Source organism: Schistocerca piceifrons, chromosome X, assembly GCF_021461385.2.
Source record: "Schistocerca piceifrons isolate TAMUIC-IGC-003096 chromosome X, iqSchPice1.1, whole genome shotgun sequence".
NCBI lineage: Eukaryota > Metazoa > Arthropoda > Insecta > Orthoptera > Acrididae > Schistocerca > Schistocerca piceifrons.
In genome coordinates this window covers 950,591,553-950,614,487 of record NC_060149.1, presented here as the reverse complement: position 1 = coordinate 950,614,487, position 22,935 = coordinate 950,591,553, and positions in this window count along the sequence as shown.

Below are 22,935 nucleotides of genomic sequence, written 5' to 3'. Positions count from 1 at the left end.
TCATGTCTTCAGTGAATTCAGCACCGACAGGACATTACGAATTTTACTTTTTTAAATGTCCAACCACACATGCATATTTCCTTGTCCAGCAGTTCATTCGGTTGGGCAGTCTCCAGTATACGTTTCCTTCTGTGTTTTGTTTGTACAGCACCAATCATCCACATAGATTTTAACTTATTTTTTTGCCAGTGCACTGTTAGTATCTGCGAAAACAAAAACTGCTGCACAAGCTCTGCAAACAACAAATGTGATCTTACAAAACATCAAACAATGGTTCTTCGACAATAAAATGAAAACGAATGAAGAAATAACACAACAAAATCTTACATGTAGCCTTACAAATGTTGCATACCCCGATAGTATGGAGGCTATCAAACTGCTGGGATTCCTGGTTGACAGCAAATTAATAATGAATGAACAAACAGTGTATGTGTGCTCCCAGCTCTCCGATGTACTGCCTGCAGAAAGTAAGTTGACACTCGGCGCCGTGGCTTATGGGAATGACTGTAAATGGGAGATGCCTCCACTGTCACTCGCTTCAGCCACCGCGCCGAGTGTCAACTTAGTTTGTGTGTACAGTAATATACCTTCTGAGGAGAACAGGTGTATTAGCTGACCCATACCTTATAACAGTGCATTATGCAATATTTAATAGCCACATCAATCATGGCCTACTGTTATGGGGATATTCTGAAGGCTGCAAGAATGTGGCAGTGCTACATAAAAAAAGTAGTCAGAATCTTTGCATCAAGCTAAAGACTGCAGCACTGCAAGCCTATGTTCACCCAATTAGGAATAATGAAATCTACATCCATTACTTGTTTTTATACCACATCAGAGTAAAAGAAAACCAAGGTGTTATCTGCACGAGACAAGACATGCATAATCATGAAAGGAACATTGATACAATGGTTGCTTTAAAAATATTCAACTCATTGCCCCAGAAGTGCAGTTCCTGTCACCAGGACCATTCAAAAGGACAACTGCACAAGATATGAAAGAGTAATCTTCTCTCTCTCTCTCTCTCTCTCTCTCTCACACACACACACACACACACACACACACACACACACCGAAGCGCCAAGGAAACTGGCATAGGCATGTGATTTCAAATACAGAGATATATAAACAGACAGAATATGGCAATGCCTATGTAAGACAAGAAGTGTCTGGAGCAGTTATCAGATCGGTACCTACTGCTACAATGGCAGCTTATCAAGATTTAAGTGAGTTTGAACATGGTGTTATAGTCAGTGCAAGAGGGATGGAATACAGCAGATCTGAGGTAGCGATGAAGTAGTGATTTCCCCATATGACCATTTCTCGAGCATATGGTGAATATAAGAAATCCAGTAAAATATCAAATTTACGACATCGCTGTAGCTGGAAAAAATCTTACAAGAATGGGAGAAACGACGACTGAAGAGAAGCATTCAGTGTGACAGAAGTGTAACCCTTCTGCAAATTGCTGCAGATTTCAATGCTGGGCCATCAGTGTGCAAACCATTCAATGAAACAGCATCAATATGGGCTTTCGCAGTCGAAGGCCCACTTGTGTATCATTGACAACTGCACAACACAAAGATTTACACCTCGCCAGGGCCCGTCAACAATGACTGATACCATGTTGCCTCTTTTCAAATTGTATCGAACGGATGGACATGTATGAGTATGGAGACAACCTCGTGAATTCATGGACCCTGCATGTCAGCAGGCGACTGTTCGACCTGGTGGAGGCTCTGTAATGGTGTGGGACGTGTGCAGTTGGAATTAAATGGGACCCCTTATACTTCTAGATACGATTCTGACAGGTGACATATATGTAAACATCATGTCTACCTGCCTCCATTCATGTCCATTGTGCATTCCGACGGACTTGGAAAAATCCAGCAGGTCAATCCGACACCCCACACGTCCAGCACTTCCGCTGGCCTCCAAACTCTCCAGACATGAACATGTTTGGGCATACCTGGGATGCCTTGCAACAAGCTGTTCAGAACAGATTCGACCCCCTTCTACACTAGCAGACTTATGGGCAGCACTGCAGGATTCATGGTGTCATTCCTACCATGACTACTTTAGACATTAGTTGAGTCCATGCCACGTCATGCTGCAAAACTTCTGCATACTCGCGGGGGCCCTACCCGATATTAGACAGGTGTACCAGTTTCTTTGGCTCTTCAGTGTGTGTGTCAAATATATTTCCTTATATATATGAAAAATGATAAATAACTCTTGCATATTTAATCTTCACACAGTCCGTCCAATCATGACTGGTAAACGACGCAGATCCAGAAATTAAAAACATCAAGTTACTGGTATTTCTATAGATGCGTTTACTTTGCACACCTTATGTTATGGAAGTAAGAGCTCTGGAAACCAAGGGGCTGTTAGTTCTGTTTTGCATATATATCTACTTGATTAGTTCTCATTAGTTGGAAAATAATATTGTGGAAATATGAAACCTACCACCCCAAGAAACGACAGTGAGAAGATGGATGTCATGTAAAAATAAGCAAACACTGCAGAAAGTGCTAGATTTCCAATTTCTGGAATAGACAGGAAGATTTATGGGTCTCTACGTCAGCCGAACATAATGAATAGAATAGTTTGGTAAATTCCATAAATGGATATAAGTCTGCCACAGCAGCCTGTATTCGAGATGACTGTAACTGCAAAATCATCTGAAAGGAAAAAAGATCAAGGTCAATTACAAATACACACTTTCTATCTAATCAAGTGCTTCAGATGAAGGATGTTTCATTTATTTATTTATTATACACCTTTAAAAATGCAACCAACATAATCTTTTGTGTACACAGACATAGCAATACAATTACATAAATAACAAGCACAGACTAAAAAATATTTTACGTAATTACTATTCGACATTAAATTGTCCATCATACTGTGCATGATGTATTCTGTAGAATCACATACATAAGTTTAATGTAATGAAACTATATTACCGTCTGAGATAATTTTTAAAGCCTATTTCGAACTCTTCTATTGTATAAAATGCTTTTTCTCTCAAAGCCACATCTGTGCGATGTCTTTAAACATATTGGTGACACATTGTGTACCTGTAGTGACAACATATTAAACTGTTTTACCCTCATGTATTTGTAACTGTCTAGAGTTTCCGTAAGTCTAGCGACTGTGATATCTGTCTTCTGTTTTAGGTGTGTATTATATTGATGGGCCACGTGGCTACACCACCGCGGGGTCGAGGCACCTTGCCACAGTTCCTGCAGCTCCCCCCCCCCCCCCCCCCCCATCAGAGGTTCGGATCCTCCCTCGGGCATGGATGGGTGTGTTATCCTTAGCGTGAGATAGTTTTAGATTAAGTAGTGTGTAAACCAATGACCTCATGACCTCAGCAGTTTGTCCCAATAGAAACGTACCACAAATTTCCAAAATAACATCAATGGGTAGAGTGTTTTAGTTTGTAATAATGCTAGTTTTCTTTTGTATGTATTAGACAACTTAATATGAAGAGGAATGTAGCTGTTGGTATTTTTATTTTTTTTTTTTAAATAGGGTTTCCAAGACTCATTATTTATAGCCCCACAGATGCATCTGAACTCCTTATTTTTGCCAAATGTGATCTTTTTTGCTCCAGGGAAATTCCTCAATAACACAATGGCATGTCAATGGTGCTTGGAAAAAGGTATAGTATGCATTTAGCAATAGCTTATCATTAACACATGACCTTAGTTTACCTAACAAAATTCAGTGAGATGGAACCACTTACTGGCTCCACTGAAATGATCCCTACTTTACTGCTTTAATGCTCCTCAATTTTTACCAGCTGGAACAACAGTGGTACCATCATAACATAAATTTTCACATACTAATCACTGGTTATGACATAATGTATAGTTAGTCACTAAAATTAGGAAGTATTATGTTATGTGGCTGGCATTTGGCTGAAATCAGAAATTAGTGGCTAGTGTTTGGTTGAAATCAGAAATCGGTCATGTGACATTCCTCACTTACTAATTTTGAGACACAGTATTATATCCATCATATTTCGTTGTTTCCATGTTATAACTTGGATTTTTTGACAGTATGCAATTTGAAGGCAACGTCAAATAGAAGATTTATCACAAACACATCACTCTATATACGATTTGTTATAATTAAATATCTCTTAGACACATCAGTCCTTAAGAGATTTCAAGATGAAATGCATTCACTGTGGTTAGAGACGTATTGTTACAGAACTGAAAGAAGTAGGATAATATCCTAGAACACACTAATACCTTTTCTCTCCAGCTTTGCTTTTGTAACACATTCTGGGTCTTCTTATTTATGTAATAGAAGCATGTCCCACAATATTCGATGTTATTTACATGAAATGAGTTTCTTCTCTTTCATGGCTTCAAGCTTAAAAAATGAACGATGAAACTGCTGCTAGTGAAACAAGCAGTAAAGACATTTACATCATATGAAATTTATATTTTTTCTTATCACAAATACTTGACCTTTTTTTAATATGTCATGATTCCTGAGGGTGTGGTTAGGTGGGAACCTACAAGTAAAGCTTAAGTTACTGCGAGTGAAACGAGCAGCAATCATATGTATAGTCTTGCTTGTTACCAATACTTTGTGGTTTCTTTGAAATAAGCCACGATTTTTGAGAGTGTGGTTATACACAAACCAAAGAGCACAGCTTAAATTGGTGCAAATGAAATGAGCAGCAACCATATTTATAGTTTTGCTTGTCATAAATGCTGCTTGGGATTGGCCGAGCGGTCTAAGGCGCTGCAGTCATGGACTGTGCGGCTGATCCCGGCGGAGGTTCGAGTCCTCCCTCGGGCATGGGTGTGTGTGTTTGTCCTTAGGATAATTTAAGTTAAGTAGTGTGTAAGCTTAGGGACTGATGACGTTAGCAGTTAAGTCCCATAAGATTTCACACATATTTGAACGTTTTGTCATAAATATTTAGTTATGATCGAATCTTTAGCAGCGCTTTCATAAATGTGGTAGTCAAGACAAAGAGCACATTACACTGTGGGAGAAAGACATCATGTCACAGTTTGATTTCATGCAAATGCCAGTCACACACTGTGGTACTTCCTGATTTCAGTCACTCATAGCATAAGAAACAGTCCCTAATACAACATAAAAATGCTATCAAGTTATTGTGTCTTTTCATATAAATCTTTTCACTTATATCTACTTTATCAGCTTTCACTTTGTAATTTAAGTTTTCTTATTTAGAAACTATCATCAGAATTACTAACACTTAGTGGAAACCAGAACCACCCACAGTAACATTGTGTGTGTGGAGGATAGCTTCTATGGACTAATCCCACTAACTCTGATACGAAAGTGTGTTTCACTTTGCTTTTTGGTACTTTTGTTAAACATAGTTTTTAAGCATATGAGATAGATTGATCAAACTGTGAGGTCAAAATGTCGTGATGGAAGTGATCTGATTAATCTAAAAGAAGATGTTTTAGTCATTATTAATTAACTAAAACAGAAATAAGGATGTAGCAGCAAATTTCGAGATAACTCAACCTTACAGAATCCGACGCCTAATACGTAATGTGCTAATCAGATACAGTCTTTTAATATACCAATTAAATTATGTACAATTTTGATTTTGTAGTAATTATTGTTTTCGTAACTTTTAGCCCTTCTGTCCCCACACCAAACCAGTTTAGTCAATATATTACAAACACGATTTGCCTCCAAACAACAGAGACAGAGTGTAAGGATACCTGAACATCATTTTGGTTGTCTTTGAAATTGTTTAAACGATAATTTGATTGAAAAGTCATTGTGTAATTATAACCTGACGCCATAAGAACGACATTACACATCACCATTGTAAAATTAGCTGTTATAGGCAGTTATCTACTAACCAACTAATAAGGGACACATTTGTTTGGTTTGACAGCTTCAGATGACAGTGTGTATTTTCTTTTCTGAGCTATGATATGGTGCAAACATTGATGGCAGCCATATTTAAATGCAGCAAACGTGGATGTTTGCAGAAATTTATTCAGGAGTGGTCAAGGTTTTAAAATTTTCGTATTTGATATGGCCCTCAGCAGACAATTATACCCTAAGAATAAATTGTAACATGGTATTATCAGTTTTATTGTATCTCAAAGCATTGGTAGTTTACTCAGTATATTTTGAAGAACACACTACTTTCATAACCCAAAAGGCAAGCATATTTCATAAATAAATGCAAAGTAAATCTTTTTGTACTAGTAATAATGAATATGGATACATTCTTTTCAATTAAACGATCGAAAATGACATTTGCATATGATTCAACAAATCGGGAAATTATGGCAGACAATATTCACTAAAGATATTTTCATTCATATAGTTATAATGTTTAGATTGTCACTGAATACTGCAATAGAACGAAAAAGTCAGACAGGCTACATAAACCTTGTTGAATATCACAAAAATAACAATAAAAAGTGACTGATTAAAATAGTAACTTTTAAGTCATCTGGCTTACAAAATGTAAAGTCTGATCATGTGAATGGATTTATTAGATTATTTTCACACAATCCAGTGTTTTGGGCTGACCTGCATAATTAAAGTAAAATGAAGCTTCTTTTTTGGTTTGTTTGGATAATGTGCAACCCACAGTCAGCATTCTAAGCTCCCAAAAAACTCAAGTTAACCAGTAGAACTGACTTAACAGCCTAGAACTGAAGAAACAAGATGATACTCTAACCCCAGGTTGTCGCAATATTGTGCAACATGCCTACTGCACTTCAGGGTTCATAACTCTATAGCTACATGTAGGCAATGGTTTTGCCACAGTGGTAACACCGATCCCCATTGGATGACCCAAGTTAAGTGCTGTAGAGCTTGGCTAGCACTCGGATGTGTCACTGTCCCTGTCTGCCAAGTGCTGTTTGCAAGTGGGGTGCATCGAGCAGGTAGTTTGGAGAATTTAAAAAGGGAAACGAATAGCTTGAAGATTGATATATTTGAAATTAGTGAAGTGCAGTGGCAGAAAGAACAGGACTTCTGGTCAGGTCTGTACGGGGTTATAAATACGAAATCAATTGGGGATAATGCTGGGATATGTCTAATGATGAAGAAGAAAATAAGGGTGTAGGTTAAGTTTCTATGAACAGCATAGTGAACACATTATCGTAGTCAAGAAAAAAATGAAGCCAACATCCACTACAAAATTACATGTTTATATCCCAACTAGCTTTGCACATGACGTACAGATTGAAAGAATTTATGATGAGATAAAATAAATTATTCTGATAGTTGAGGGAGAGTAAAATTTAACTTTGATGAGGATTGGAATTAGGTAGCAGGAAAACGAAAAGAAGGGAAAAGAGTAGCAGGACAAGGACTGGGGGAAAGAATGAAAAATTCTGGTAGATTCTGCATGGATCATAATTTAATCATCACTAATAGATGGTTTAAAAATCATGAAATAAGGCTGTACACATGGCAAAGACTTGCAGACACAAGAAAGATTTCAAATACATTACCTGATGGTAGGACAGAGATCTCGAAACCAGATATTAAACTCAAAAAATTTCCAGGTGCAGATATGGATTCTGCAAATATTTTTATTGGTTATGAATTGCACATTAAAACAGAGGAAACTGCAGAAAGGTAAGAAATTAACGTGATGGGACACAGATAAGTCGAAATAAGCAGAGGTTGATGAGAATTTCAAGGAAGAAGTAGGCAACTATCGACTGAAAGAAGCTTAAGAAAACCAACAGAAGGCAAATGGGTAACACTGAGAAATAAAATGGTGAAGATAGTAGAGTATCAAACAAGTAAAAAGAAAAGGACCAGTAGAAATAGCTGGATAATGCACGAGATATTGAAATGATTGACGAAGAAGAAAATATAAAAATACGGCAACTGCAGCCATGAAAAGGAAATACAGATGTCCAAAAAGAGAGATTGACAGCAAGTGCAAAATGGCTAAGCAGGACCTGCTATATGAGAAATGCAAGGATTAAGAAGCATGTATAACTAGGCAAAGATAAATTCCGCCCACAGAAAATTAAAGAGTCCTTTGGAGAAAGGGAAGCTGCTGTATAAATGTCAAGAACTTCAATGGCAAGCCAGTACTAATCAAAGAAGGCAAAGTTGAGAGGTGGAAGATATACACAGAAGAGCAATGCAGTGTAAATTATGTTGAAGGTAATGTTATGGAAAGGGAAAAGAAATTAGATGAAGATGAGCTGAAAATATAACACTGGAAGAAGAATTTTGGCAGAACACTGAGGACTTAAGTGGAAACAAGGGCCTTGTAGTGGACAATATTCAGTGTGGATTATTAGACGCTGTAGAGAGCCAACCATGACAAACTATTTTACCTGATGTGCAAGATGTAAGAGACAGGCGAAATACCTTGAGAATTCAAGAAGAATGTATTAATTCCAGTTTCAAAAGAGGCCGCTGCAGATAAGTCCGAATATTACCGAACCATCAATTATTTAGTCATGGTTGCAAAATACAGACACTAATATTCACAGAAGAATGGAAAAAACCATTAAAGCTGATATTGGGGAATATGTGTTTGGGTTCTGGAGTATGAAGGTACACACAAAGCAATACTGAGACTACGAATTATCTTAGAAGACAGTTTAAATGAAGATAAACCTACATTTATAATTTTGTAGACCCACAGAAAGCTTTCAACAATGTTGATTGGAATACAGTCTTTTAAATTCTAAAGGTAGCTGGGATAAAATACAGAGAGCAGAAGGTTATGTACTTCTAGCAAACAGACCGTATTGCAGTTATGAAATCGAAGAGCATTAAACATAACTTTAAACGTAATTTTAAATCTTTGTTAAATTTTTTCTCCCTTACATGGTTAGTGTCGAATATTTAACACCTTACCTCATTCGCATATTAATCAGACGTTTGAAGGTGTTTCATACATATGAGTTTGAATCTTTCAAGAATCAGGTGATGGGTTTACTGATGAGGCACGTAAGAGTTTTAGTTGATTTTTGCTGTTTTGACAGCAAAGTAACTGAGGATGGCGGAAGCAGAGAGGATATAAAATGCAGACTGGTTGTAGCTAGAAACACATTTCTCAAGAAGCAGAATTTGTTAACATCTAATACAAATTTCAGTGTCAGGAAGTGTTCTCTGAAGCTATTTGTGTGGAGTGTAGCCTTCTACAGAAATGAAATGTGCATTACAAGCAGTTCAAATAAGAAGAGAATAGAAGTTTTCCAAATGTGGTACTACAGAATAATGCTGAAAATTAGATAGGTAGATCGAGTGTCTAATGAGGTGGTACTGAATCTAATTGGGGAGAAAAGAAATTTATAGAAGAATTTGACTAGAAGAAGGGACCATTTGGTACTACATGTCCTAAGGCATGAAGGTAGCGGTAGTTTGATAGCAGAGGGAAGTGTGCTGAGTAAAAATTGTAGAGGGAGGCCAAGCGATGAATACAGTTAAGCAGTTTCAATTAGAGGTTGCTGTATTTAGCCAACATGAGGAGGCTTGCACAGGATACAGTAAGGTGGAGAGCTGCACAAACCAGTCTTTGATTCAAGACCACATCAACAACTTCATCACGTTTTATTGGTAGCATTATTATTATTATATTTTCCTTATTACTATGCTTGAGACGCTGGAAACAAAGGGAATGGATACCGCTACTAGCTTCACAGTTGTGTTAGGCTTTAACCATAAAGATTGCACTGTCTGAGAGGCTAATTTTGCATTTTTGAATTGATGTGTTAATCCGAGAATGTTATTAAAATTGTATTTAGAGAAATACAATATCACTCTTTCCAACGATCTGTGTGCTGAGATGACGTGGATGCGACCACACCCTGCTCTGTACTGCTATGAGAGTATCACGCCACTTCAAGACAGCCAATCCCGTGTCAGCACGTCACCACGTGACCGACGGAATGACGGCAGCTTACGGGACTTTGTTCTTCCTGTTTCTTTTGCGCAGTACTCTTGCCATACGACTGGGCAAGCTGACGCATTGGTTAGCTCACTGTACTCGCATTTGGGAGGACGACGGTTTAAACCCGCGTTCGGGCCTTCCTGATTGAAGTTTCTGTGATCTCCCTAAATCGTTTCAGGCAAATGCCGGGGTGACAGCTTTGAAAGGGTACGGCCGACTACCTCCCCCGTCCTTCCCTAATCCGATGCGACCACCGATGATCTAGTTATTTGGTCCCCTCACCCCAAATCAACTCAAACCCTCTTACCAAATGAGGCAACATAAAAGAAATCTATTGCTTCTATTAGTGAAAACACGATTTCTCGAAAGTTTTTAAAAAAAATGTTAATCATGACAAATGACAACCATCCTGTGGTTTTCCACACTCATGCAGCATACTTGTTTGCAGAACCATTATAGCCGTAGTTGCGGCATGAGTGAATAAACACCAAGTATGAAGAAAAAATTACGGCTAATCGTGGTAATTTAGAAATCTGATAATTTCCGGTATGAAAAACTGTCATCATACCCACTCCTGTGTGTGAGTTTCGTCTGAGGCGAAACGACGGGAAACTCAAAGCGGTCACAAGTCAGTGTAGTGCGATTTAGGATTAACAATAAGTTGTAAAACGAAGGGCAGCAGCGATCGAGTATTCGCTGCTGCATGGTGGTCTTACGTAGCAGCGGCGTGCGAGACGAAAGTGGAGGAGGCTGGCAAAGAAGGCGTGGCCAATATCTTATTCACAATCTCTCGACGTCAGCTATTATCGACTGATCGAGAAAAAGAAGTAGTCCATCTTTAGGCAAAGCCTTTACAAACTATTTCATTATGCCTAACTTTATATGTAGAGGTGGCAGGAGGACGTTATTTGGATCTACAAGGTTTTGTGTAGAATGTTCTTCTCACCAGGGTTTAAAGACTTCCTCACAGACGAGTTCTTTCTGTACCAGTCTTCATCCCTAGCCCTACTGTCCCATTCACACAAGAAACATGGAAATTTGGTAAAGCCACCTTGCTGACCAAGGAGCATGCATGTTACTTTTAGATCGCCACATATCATCCAACCATGAGCAGAATAGCCTATTTTATTTAACATTATTTCTATATTTTCATAGCTTTTTTCATGTGTACAGAATGTCCAACAGATATAGATGCATACATGTTACAATTGTCTAATAAAACAGCCTTAAAACTAGTTTTGGATGAATCAATAAACATCCTCCAGTCTTCCTTGTTGTATTCAATACCAAACTCATTCATCAGACCTGGAATGTCTGAGCAGTGCACTAAATCACCTTCTTGTTGAAAAAAGTTGGAAAATTGCTGCTCACTCTTTCTATGCATGTATATGCTGGTTTCAACTGCCAATAAGTTCTTTTCTTTTAATCTAAAGCCAAGCAATTCAACTTTTTCTTTCATTAAGCCCAGATCCCTAACCAAATCGTTAAGCTCGGTCTCAGTAAACAATTTGGGCTCTAGACTTTCTGTATTGCATTGGAATTTATCATCATCTGGTTCATCTAAATCACATTGTGCATCAGAAAATACTTCTGTTAGAACAGAATTCAAATCATCTGGTGGGTCAGGAAACAGCAAATCTACACCATACCTTACTGGTCGGATGGCAGATGAAAAGTTAGAGTAGCTTATTACCTTTTTTGTTTTCCTCATAATGACCAGTAATATCAACGCTGAAAAGTAGCAATCATCGGAATGATTTCTTGGCCTCCTCCATATCATGGGAACAGCAAATCTAAAGGCTTTTCTCTCCTTTTTGAACCATTTTCTCAGGTCTCCAACACACACACAATATGCCTTGTGTGGCGCCTAAAATTTATCTCGATCACCAAGTTTAGATCGAAAGTATGATAGATAAACGTTTTTCAAAAAGTCAACAATGTTTCTTTGGTGTTTTTAATCACAAATTCAACACAAATGTAACAAAAACTGTCAGCAGAGTTTTTACAACCACAATTAAACACTGTATTGAGCACATGTACAGGAAACGAGAAAGTGAAGTTAGATTGACAGTATACAAACCACCATCTGTTAACACAAAAATAGAATTGACCTTTTGTGCCAGCAAATGTTTCTCATCTACATTTATTACACCTCATTTTAAATTATTTTAACTATACAAAAGCTGTTAAATTCTTTAAAAAATCGCTTAATTTAATGAATTTAACTGTAAAGTGTGAAGAAATGGTGGGTGATACAGTTTTTGAAGTATCATATTTAGATTTCCCATCCTAACAATAAAAAGAATAAGGTATTTTCACCAAAAAGTTTTCCATTGTTGGTCTGTGTAATTATTTGTTAATATGGATTTCTCTTCACTGTTTTTTTCTCTTGCATGCAATAATTCATATTGTCACACAGTATGCAGTTTCATGGCAAGTCGCATCTCCGATGGAATAAACAGCCGAACCAGCAAGTACCACAAAAGTAAAGTAAAGCAGCTGCCGTCATTCCACCTTGCAGACATGTGGCGCCCATCCTTACCCATGTACATGCACAGACAGTCATAAACTTCCAAACAACGTGCTATTCTAGAACAACAAACTTATAAAAAACCGGTATGCTCACTATGATACTCATCATTTGTCGGCCTGGTAGACATTGTGCAACACATTACCTTACCCAAGTGGTATGTTATACTGTATGTCACCTTTTTGTGTATGTAAATGATGTCATCACAACCACAGGACATAGAGAAATAAATAATACTGCTAGTTCAGATTGTACATTTGTCTTCAGAAACGAAAATTGTTAAAACTTTGTAAAATAAAAACCCTTTACTTATGGTATTTGAACTAAGTAATATTTCATATAATTCCATTTCAAAACATCTTTACTCATGATATAGCCCTAACCTTACTTAATGATTACTTGTGGATTACTTACAAAGACTCAGTAAAAATTTATCATTTCAATGTATCTGATCTCAAATACTATGCTTGAGGTCGGATAAACACTGGTGCAAAGTAACCATTCTTCAATAGGAATTTGAATTCTTGAAGTAAGTTATAGTCTTAAAATGTTATGACCATATATTATTTTTTCATTGTCTCTATTTATGTATGTGGACCAGCCACAATGGTGGCTGGTAAACCAGCTGTACCTCTGTTTTAATTATCAATGGTCTATTCAGACACAGTGAGTATTCATAGCCTAGCCGTGCTGACTGGACATGGAGTAATTATTAATTCCTATTATGAATTGATCATAGTTGTATCTTCATCTGGATTACCAACTAAACTTGTGAGGAAACATAGGCTTAGGAGCCTCATTTCTTATTTCCTCTACACTTCCTTCAAGTAGGATAAGGTAAGCAGGCAGTTAACCTACTTATTCTAAGTTAAGCTAACATTCCCTAAAAATGTGTATAAACTAAATCATGTGATTTAACCATCCAAAATAAGTAAAAATTCCCCTCGTAAAAAGCTCCTAGCAAACAAAGGTACTGCTAACCATAAGAAAAGTACGAAACATTCTAAGGAATAGTTGTGAAACACGCAAACATCCCAAGTCGTTGGATGTATCCATTCAGTTCTGACAGCAAATTATAGTTTTCCATAGACACTTCGAGCTTTTCGGAGTTTATATATTAATCTGTCAATTCCAAACAATCAAATGTAATAAATGTTGAGAACAACTAATGTAGTAAACTCGTTAACTTCCTACTTTCTGTGTTAAGAGCAGCACACAAAGTTAAGACAATTCTGTCCTAGTTATCCATTTCTGAAATGAGTATAAGAATTAGACCACAAAACTCAGGTTCGTTCCTATATTTTGCAACTTTGGAGTAATCCTCAAAGCTAATAGTATCCTACTTCTGCAGAAACCCATAAATACTCCTCCTCCTACAGAAAAATCCTTCATAAAGACCATTCAAATTTTATAGCTATATTGGCCCTATATATATGCCTCCATTTTTCCTCCATTTAAACTTAAGTAATACTCCCTTTATCCCACCTGCACTATTCATAATATAATTCATGTATATATGCGTATCATAGCCTGTTCATTATTACATCACTCCCATTAAACCGCTACTTTCTCGTCTTTCCTCTTATAACTTTAGTTACCTTAATTCTATTGTATTTTGAACCTATACCTTATTACTGAGCTTCCTCTTAAATATACTACTGTCTCTTAAATATACGACTGTCTCTTAAATATACTACTCTTTGTTCAACTCAGCATGAGCAAGAAACATTATTTTGAGTAAAGTCATCTAGACCGATATTAAGATTTTCTTCATTTATTACACCACTTCAGCTCCTGCCACTATCAGAGATCGAAAAGCTTAGAACTTACAGAACAAGGTTGTCCTTGACAAAATATATGTTGTTCCTTTTACAGAGTAGCCTTTTTGGACTTAGAATGTAATCTGGATATTCTTGCCATTTATTACCATCTCTCTATGTGGTGATGGCTATGCGTGTAAGAGAGAATCTATTCAGTTCTGATGTCTCTTCTGACCTCTTGTTCTTTTTAAATGTGAGCTGTGGTAAATTATGGTGACTTCTGTGAGTAATGAGTAATTCCTTAATAGTAAATGCTATCTTCTCATGCATACTTATCTAGATATTACTCACAAAATATTTATTCTCATCTATTATGTAGTGAAGTTCATAGTCAGTGTGAAATAGTGACTTGTCTTGCTTCCAAATTGTTCGGTAATTGAGTAATTCAACTCATGCTTGCCAATATTTCAGGTAATGAAAGCTGTTTTTCTTTGAGCTCCCTCTCCTGGATTCGATTCTCCTTGGTACAGCTCACAACCCAAGTTGAATTATTATACATCAATGGCTAGTTTGAACACCTGATTCACTTTAGGATGATGCTTTTGCTGTAGCTTGGTTAATATTGCTAAAGTCTTCTTTTGTACTTTCATCACAGTTCCAGATAGTTTTCTATTTCAATAAGTCCGGTAATGAGCATCTTTCACAGCCTAGCCTCTTACAAAGCTCCTATAGAATCCAGCCAAATCTAAAAGTGATCATAGATGCTTAATATTTCTAGTCTCTGGACAGTCTTTTATAACTTGCATTCTTTCTGGACATGGCTGTATTCCCATTATTCCCACACTGTGTCCCAAAAAGTCAACTCTTGTCACCAAAAGTATGTTTTAGAAACTTTTATTAGTAACCCTTTTTCTTCCAGTCACCTCAAAATATATATCAATAATTGTCAACAGTCTTCCCAAGTCTTGTAGACTATTAATAAATCATTGACATACATTATTAATTCTTGCACTAATTCCCTCCCTAATAAATATTGAGCAGGAATGAAAACTGACACAGGAATGTCCAATTCGGTAATGGAGTAATTCAATCATGCTTGCCAAGACTTCAACTAATGAAAGCTATTGTTCTGTGATCACCCTCTCCTGGATTCCATTCTCCTTGGTACAGCTCACAACCCAAGGCGAATTGTAATACTTCCATGGCATTTACTTCAAACTGTAAAGATTTGCTTTCAAATAAGAAGGCTGTGTATGGCCTTGAGTGTTCATGTAATGCTACCTGCCAGTATCCTTCCATGAAATCTATGGAAATATGAAATTCTGCTTCATCAAAGTTAGATAACATCTCTTCTGTACTCAGGGTTCTAACCCTTTCTGTCTCTTTGTGTTTATGGAGTGATCATGAATCTAAAACTAAATGAACACCTACCACAAGTCTCTTAAGTACCCACAACAGACCCTAAAAATACATTGAGTTATGTTGCTGTCTATCTCCTTTCGTATTTCATCTCTCACTGCAATTCGAAGGTTTATTGGTAGTGGATATGACTTGCAAAAGGAAAAAAACTGTGTCATCTTTTACTTTAAAGTTACAGAAGTATTCCTTCATTAGTCTCAAGATATCTGTGACCACATCTTTATGTTTTAACAGAATACCTTCTAATTAAAATTTCTGTTCTTCTGGCACTACAGGTGATTCTCTTGCTATCGATTAAATGCCAACTCCTCTTGATTTAATACCTCCCTTCTTTTTCTTGTTTATTTTCATCTGTTGCAATAATATCAGTAAACACAACTAAACGAATATGCTCCTCTGATGATGGGCCTTGCTTAGATTTCAATGGATTACTTTGGAAAGCTATGCTAGCTACCTTTTTACCTATTTTCCACACAAATATTTTCTGGTTGAAATCCAATCGATAATAATTATCAAGTAACCAATCTTATCCTAACAGGATATCTATGGCACCAGCAACAATGTTTGATGGAAGTTCCACTTTTTAATCGTAACTGGTAGTCATGTTTCATTTTTAATTTGCTTCCCTTTATTACAGGTGGTTCAAGTAACACACACTCCCATTACTGGTACTAGGAGGCAACAATATTTCTTCCTCATTAGCGCTAGCCATGGTGTAAGATTAATGATATTTTATGCACAGAATATAGGTGAACATCAACTTTCTTTCCAAAAATGTCACTCACTACTATTGGTTTACAATGTTCTTCCTTAGCTGTTACTTTTCCTTCTTTAAACAACTATTCAAGAATAGGTCTCAGCCATGTGAGGATTACTGTCTTCTCTGAATGAGGACCTACTATTCTATTATTAGTTTGGCATGGATCTTAGTGTCAAATCTCTTTCCTGAACTTTAGGGTGAATTTTACAGCAATTCATCCACAAAGCTTTAATGTAGCAAAAATTATGTTTATATCTTTTTTAGTAATAGGTCAAATTTCGGACAACTTTTTCCATAATGAATCATATTTCGACCAAATTTTTTTCCAGAAATCCAAATGTTTGTCGTATTTTTAGGTACACAAGAATATAAACACGAAAATTTTGCTGACATGACAATGTTTGAGGTAATGTTGTCACAATTAAACACAATTACTACAAAGATTTATTTATCGGGTTTATATTAGACAAGCAGTGTAACACATTATGTAGTCCATTCACTGATGTAAAGATTGTTGCACAGAGTCTACAAAACATTCTCGAAGCCAACAAGGGTGGCTTCTGGCGTAATAAACGTAGCACAAGTAGTCGCCCCATTCAGTTTGAATACAAACTTAGTCCTATTCGACGAAACCAGGGGAGAAATTCTTCAGCAATGACAAGGAAATATTATTTTATAAACTATATGAAGTTAAGGTTAATGGGGGAAACGGCTTTATAGTGTAAAAACACTGCAACACCTCCAAACACAGTAGCTGCACGAAGATAAGTGCTGAAAAGGACAGCAGACGAACGCTGTTATTTGAGTAGACATGTCCATCTTCAGAGGTGCAAGAACTTGTTTAAGATGGTGGTGTCTTGCAATGTCCTATTGGAGAAACTGAAGAATCCCCGCTTCAGACAGTTCTTGAAGTACAAAATAAATCCAGTTCCAGATGAAGCTACGCTGAGAAACCACTATTTATCTGTGTGCTACGAGGAAGTGCTCGACAAAATACGAACTAAAGTTGTTGACCAAGAGATTAGGGCGTCTATCGGAAATCACCAATTTGGATAGGGGTTAAATTGTAAATACTTTTGTTGGTGTTCTTAAAGTTGACGGACCTGGAGAAATGTTTCTCCTAAGGGTGTGAAGCTCTCAGCAGAATAAACAGCTCGACAACCGCCTTTGCGTTTGACAACTCAATGAAGCTACTGTCGCTAGTTGGTGTGAATAGAGACCAATAAATGGTGCTTCATACATGGCTGTAGCAGCCTACAGACTTCAGAGTCTCTATCCCAGTGTGGCACACATCACTTGCCTTGCACACGCATTGTACAGAGCTGCAGAAGAGGTGAAATTAAATTGCACTGATGTGAGCCAACCGATCTCCTCTAGCAAGAAAATCTATGTGAAAGCTCCACTAAGAGTACAAAAATTATAGAACAGGAGCTTCCCTCCATTTCCCCCTCAGCTTGTACTTACACAATGAGGTTCTTGGGTTAATGTTGTTGAGTATTACTGTACCTATTACACCAAAACAAGACGATCTTTTCTGAGCCTGATAGTGATTAATAAAGTGCTATCAGAACTGCGAAAGAGTTCTTTACAGATACGTTGTCTCTAAACTTGACATACATCAACGCGCTGTGTCGTCCGAACAAGACGCAGGTGCAAAGATGCGAGCTGGTGCCAGTGCCATAGAGACTCTCCACTTGCGCGAGTTCCACCTGCGCCACTGTCGGCGCACGTGCGTCTCGCGGGCCCCGAGGAATCGCTTCATGACGTCATCAGAAAGGCTGAAAGCGTGACAGCGCTGCCTGGTGACTAGCCCTGTTAACAACTCTGTTGACGTAAGTGACGTCAAAACAGCGTTTATACAGACCTGCCTTCAGCTGTTGTTTTGGAACGTCAAATCAATCCGGATTGTTTGAATGAATCTTGCGTTAACAGAATTAAATGTAGAAAGAAGATTTGAATGCGAATAATCTCGATTATAGTGACATAATAATCCGCAGCGTAGTCAAAGTTACATATTAGAGTCTTACGTGATTGATTGAAGCCAACTGATTACAAATTATTGGTCGAAAGGCAGAGTGATTTATAGCATAACACATATTACGCATTGAGGACAATGTGTCTAAATGTTTTTAACACATTAACTGCAGCTTACTAATGTAGACTAACTACCACTGAGACGTTTGCAGCACGAATTTGTCTTTGAACCCATACCAGCAGTAGCAAATGCGGAAAAACGAATCAAATATGGTAAAGGATACGTAGTGGAACGCCCATTGCATTTTTCCAGTTTGTGTACGATATCTGGACGTAATATGCATCAAAACACGTCGGATGCTTATTCATTTTCTAATATATGTTTTTGTGGATGACCTAGAAGTTTTATTATTTTTTTAATTATGAGAAATGCGTTAAATGTGGGAAAAATACATTTAAATATGCCGCAAACAAATATTAGGCAAAGCCACACGTCTGTCTGTTACCACAACCTTTATTTCTCATTCGCTGTGTTCCACAACTGTCAACGAAATGATCTCTTTTTCACCCTAATCTATACCTTAGACTATGCTACAAATAAATTTATAACTCCAGCCAAGGTTTCTAGGGAAAATGGGGGGAGGGGCGGGGGGAAGCGGGCGGAATCCAGTATAGTGCTCTAGCCCAGATATGTGCTCTTGCCCAGTGTCTGTTACCGATATGCTTAAATTTTTATCGTTTTTCTGTAAACAGCTATATGCCATCTTCCTGTGTGTAGTTTCTCAAAAATCCAGTTTATGTGATCTCAAGATAAAAAGAGCTCACTGAGGGAATATTAATAGATTTAAGCAATACTGACATCTCCAAATTGTAAGACTGCTATAGATGCAAGTCACTGACTGTCAGAGTGTATCAGTGGGAGAAAACATTTGAAGTAAATCACGAAGCTTTAGGTTAGTTCAACTATTACTTCTTAATGTAGTAAGTAGTCACAATTAACTTCCGTATTTTGATGTATATACATACTACACAAGCAACCAAATGGTACCTGGTGGAGGGTACCTTGTACCACTACAAATCACTCTTTCCTGTTCCATTCGCAAATAGAGAGAGGGAAGAAAGGCTATCTACTATCTGAGCCCTGTTTTCTCATGCCCTCTAAATTTTCTCAATAGTGTTATAAAAAAAGAACATTGTTTCTCCTCCAGCAATCCTCACATGAGTTTGCCAAGCATCTTCATAATACTCGCACATAGTTTGAAACTACTGGTAACCTATCTAGCGTCCAACCTCAGAGTTGATTCAGTGTGTTGCTTAAATCTGACCTGGATCTCAAACATTGGAGCAATACTCATGAATGTGTCACATAAGTGTTCTATACGGGTGGTGTAAGTGATCTTCTCCTCATTTTCAGTCACAAAAGATATTCATCTTCACAGAGGAAGGAAGTAATGACCGTGACAGCTAGAAATGTTTTTTTTTTTTTTTATTCAAGTTCTGTTTTTCTCTCATACTTCGTACAAAGCAATGAGTACTGTCAGCCCTGCATAAAATGATAAAATTAAAATCCTGTTAATTTGAACTGTAGTGTTAACTAGCATATGCATCCTTGAGTCGAAACATTACATTTAATTATAATTATAGAAGGAGAGACTAATAAAATAATTTTTTTATTTTGTATTTTTTTTAATATCTTAGGATATTCAGTTTTCTGCCTGATGGCTAGCAGCAACCTACTGAAGACTTTCGATCCAAATGTGAAATTCCATTCTGAATCGTAGGCATGGATGTATAGTCTTCATGGACATTGTTTTTACTTCCAGTATTTTGCAAGTTCATTTAACTGAACGGAGTAAAATTACCCCTATTATGGACAACAAATACTATTAGGGAGTAAATATGTTGACATGTAAGTGAAAGACTCCGAAGGGCCCTGAAGAGACTTCTGTAAGAAGCTGCGCTATCGATTTTACACAATACTTTTACTCACATGGATAAAAAGTTCTGTTGACTTGCCACGTCAGATTTGAATAAAACTGCAAGCTTTTCATAACAGCCTCCATCACCATCATCAGTAATGGTACTGAATGGTATGGTGTACTGTAGCAGCACATTAAGTGTTTCAATTGAATTGAATCTGCATTATTTCTCTTCCCCATGTCCTTGACATTAATGCTACCAAGTTATGTTCTTGTATGGTAATTAGTTTCCACATTATAACATGTTAAATATAGAAAGTTTAACTGTAACCAAGCAGTAGTTTTCTTTGATGACAATATCAGTTCCAGTGCACAACTGAATTTCAAAATCTGTCTTGTGGGGTGAAAATCCATTACTGCTGCAATCTTGTGCTGACAATGAGATGATTTTCATAGAAATACCGAATTATTTCATTTGTAATACAGTTTCATAGTTTTTGTAGTTGCTCATGATCTTTACACTTGTGTGCAATGGATGTAGCATCGGCATACAGAACTATCCTTGAATTTGGGGAGCAGTATTTTGTCATTTACATAAATCAACAAAAGTATCCCAGTACAAAGTCCTGGGTACCCTGTATTACATATCGGCAATGTCAGATCTGTGTGTGTCACTCACCATCCTTAAGAGTGAAAACTGATTTGTGTTAGATAAGGTTTTATTAAACTTTGAACAATTATCAGCATAATTACCCAGCTGTTTTCCCAGAGTGTTTACTATCTCTCTCTACAAGCAACTGATAGAGATTAGCTAAAAAAAAATCTGTACTTTCAGATGGAGGTCTTTCTATATCTAAAATTATGTTTCCTTTCCCATCTATAGCTTATCACAGAAAGTTCAGTAACACCTTCAACACGTAACGAATTACATCTTTGAGCACCAATTATTGCCACTTTTTGCAACATCACCATAAGGTTTGATATCCCTACTGAAAGATGAGCAGAAATTCTTTGTTAATGGGTGCATAATAAGATTCTTTTTTGGTATACCAGTGCTCAGTAATAACTGAAACATCTGGTTTATTAAAACATGCTGTTGTTGTTGTTGTGGTCTTCAGTCCTGAGACTGGTTTGATGCAGCTCTCCATGCTATTCTATCCTGCGCAAGCTTCTTCATCTCCCAGTACCTACTGCAATCTACATCCTTCTGAATCTGCTTAGTGTATTCCTCTCTTGGTCTCCCCCTACGATTTTTACCCTCCAAGCTGCCCTCCAATACTAAATTGGTGATCCCTTGATGCCTCAGAACATGTCCTACCAACCGATCCCTTCTTCTGGTCAAGTTGTGCCACAAACTCCTCTTCTCCCCAATCCTATTCAGCACCTCCTCATTAGTTATGTGATCTACCCATCTAATCTTCAGCATTCTTCTGTAGCACCACATTTCGAAAGCTTCTATTCTCTTCTTGTCCAAACTATTTACCGTCCATGTTTCACTTCCATACATGGCTACACTCCATACAAATATTTTCAAAAATGACTTCCTGACACTTAAATCTATACTCGATGTTAACAAATTTCTCTTCTTCAGAAACGCTTTCCTTGCCATTGCCAGTCTACATTTTATATCCTCTCTACTTCGACCATCATCAGTTATTTTGCTCCCCAAATAGCAAAACTCCTTTACTACTTTAAGTGTTTCATTTCCTAATCTAATACCCTCAACATCACCCGACTTAATTTGACTACATTCCATTATCCTCGTTTTGCCATTGTTGATGTTCATCTTATATCCTCCCTTCAAGACACCATCCATTCCGTTCAACTGCTCTTCCAAGTCCTTTGCTGTCTCTGACAGAATTACAATGTCATCGGCGAACCTCAAAGTTTTTATTTCTTCTCCATGGATTTTAATACCTACTCCGAATTTTTCTTTTGTTTCCTTTACTGCTTGCTCAATATACAGATTGAATAACATCGGGGAGAGGCCACAACCCTGTCTCACTCCTTTCCCATCTACTGCTTCCCTTTCATGCCCCTCGACTCTTACAACTGCCATCTGGTTTCTGTACAAATTGTAAATAGCCCTTCGCTCCCTGTATTTTACGCCTGCCACCTTCAGAATTTGAAAGAGAGTATTCCAGTTAACATTGTCAAAAGCCTTCTCTAAGTCTACAAATGCTAGAAACGTAGGTTTGCCTTTTCTTAAACTTTCTTCTAAGATAAGTCGTAAGGTTAGTATTGCCTCCCGTGTTCCAACATTTCTACGGAATACAAACTGATCTTCCCTGAGGTCCCCTTCTACCAGTTTTTCCATTCGTCTGTAAATAATTCGCGTTAGTATTTTGCAGCTGTGACTTATTAAACTGATAGTTCGGTAATTTTCACATCTGTCAACACCTGCTTTCTTTGGGATTGGAATTATTATATTCTTCTTGAAGTCTGTGGGTATTTCGCCTGACTCATACATCTTGCTCACCAGATGGTAGAGTTTTGTCAGGACTGGCTCTCCCAAGGTTGTCAGTAGTTCTAATGGAATGTTGTCTACTCCGGGGGCCTTGTTTCGACTCAGGTCTTTCAGTGCTCTGTCAAACTCTACACGCAGTATCTTATCTCCCATTTCATCTTCATCTACATCCTCTTCCATTTCCATACTATTGTCCTCAAGT